We start from the raw sequence: 2,033 nt of genomic DNA on the forward strand, positions 1-2,033 counted from the left end.
TTGTAAGAAGTCCATTCGCAACCTCTGCTCCACCCCAGACCTCCTGAATCGGACACTCTGGAGGCGGAGCCCAGCAATTTTGTTTTAAGGAACCATCCAGTGGATTCTGTGATACATGCTGAAGTTCTGGGAACCACTGTTCTAGAAAAACCTCTGCAGAAGCAGACTCCGAATCCAAGAGCCTGACTGCCGCACTGCTGAGGAGGTCCGAGAAGGCAAGAAATGAACTGGTCCGGCGATCGGCAGCAGTGTGATGGGTCCATTCCTCAGATTCTCTGTTAACTCTGTGTGTGTGTGTGTGTGTGTGTGTGTGTGCGCGCGCGTGCATATGTGGGTAAACCTTTGGGGCCACATAAGAGATGGGAAAGAAATGGGGTCTTTCAGGGTGCCACACAATACTGCGTTCACACACCCACTCGACTCACACACCGAGTGTTCCTGCTGTGGACCAGTCCCTCAACTTGCTAAGGATGATCTGGATGTTCACTGATTCTTTGAGTTGGAAGAAACAGGTGCAACCAGGTCATGTCACGCAGTGGAACAGCATTGCTAGGTACGAGGAAACACGTGAAATGGACACCGTTGTTTCGTTCTCCCTGGCTGACAGGAAGCTGACCCTGACTCAGTTGAAGGGTAGAGCCAGGCTGTGTTTCCGGGAAGGGAGGGAGGGGGGGGGGGGGCAGGCTGCACTCCTCCCAGCTGGCCCCAGTGCTTAATGTAGGGACGGGTACCAGGTATGATTCCAACCAGTGACGGAGCAGGGAAGCTTGCTGGGGAGCGGTTGGAAAATTTTCCTCCCTGTCTGACAGGGTCACAAGAAACATGCATTTCCTTTTTTATCTCTAGGTGCCACTGCCCGGAATCACTACAGTCTTTCTGAAAAGACAGTGACACATTGGACTAGAGGCGCAGACAGCATATTGAGGGTGGCAGAGAAGAGAGTTAGGAAACACTTGTTATCTTCAGGATGTTGTTCAGCCACCAGGTTCATGGATTTGGAGAGGTGGGGGAGGGGCGCGTTTTGGGATTTTCCTGTTAAATGAGATGGATTATCTTTCTTATCTAGACCGCTTCAAGTGCGGTTTTCTTTTGCAGCCCAAACCTTCCGAATACAACGAGTGAGACCAGAATCTCCCTGCGATACACAAGCAGAAATGCAAGTCCCATGCGGCATCAGAGGGGTTATCAGGAGGACGTTCAGAGGCTCTGACAACGCTAGGCCTTAGATCGGCTGGTGTCCCGCATCTGTCTGTCTCAAGAGTTTCCGGCTCTGTTGCTCACGCTGTCGGTCCCTTTTTGTGTCTGTTGTTTCCACTTTCTGCCGGTTTCCAGGTCAGATTTTCAACAACGAGAACCAGACTCGCCTCGTTGAGCAGCACAGCTTCTGATGGGGAAGGACTTCTCATGTGGGGCCTCCTCCTGGGTCGCTGGTCAGTCTGTGCATTGGCTGTCGTTGAATCAGGGTCCTGCTCCTGGTAAGGAGGGTGGATATGGAACGTGGCCAGCCCCACTCAGCCCGAGGCAGAGGCCGTGGGCTGGGAATCCTCCCTGACAAGTAAACAAGGCCCTTGGCAGGTACTGAGACTGACTTGCCACCACAGCCTTCTTGGGGAACAATGAAATGGCAGCGCTGAGCCAACCAGGGTCAGAGCAAAGGAATCCACTCCAACCACAACCCCCCTCCGCTGTTGATCTGTCATACACCCGACAGTCCGGGGGGGTCTGGCCAAAACGTGTGCCTGGGTGCCTCGATCTGCCTCCAGACGCACAGTCGAACTGCTCAGAGACTATCCCCACCCCGGTGGGTCCCCGCAGGAAGGAGGCGCCCTTGCTGCCCGCCCCGAACGCGCACACCACACATGATTTTTCCATATGGCACTTTATGGCAACTGTCTGCAGGGTTGCTTTGTGGTGTGCCGCATCAGGAAAGCCTTCGCGGTGCCGCCTTGCGCTGGGATGTGCCTGCAGCCGCCGCGCTGACGGAACTGAGAGTCGAAGGGACAGCAAACGACCGCAGCAGAACGTTTCCTAAA

The sequence above is a fragment of the Panthera onca genome, chromosome F1, assembly GCF_046562875.1.
Source record: "Panthera onca isolate mPanOnc1 chromosome F1, mPanOnc1 haplotype 2, whole genome shotgun sequence".
NCBI classification, from domain to species: domain Eukaryota; kingdom Metazoa; phylum Chordata; class Mammalia; order Carnivora; family Felidae; genus Panthera; species Panthera onca.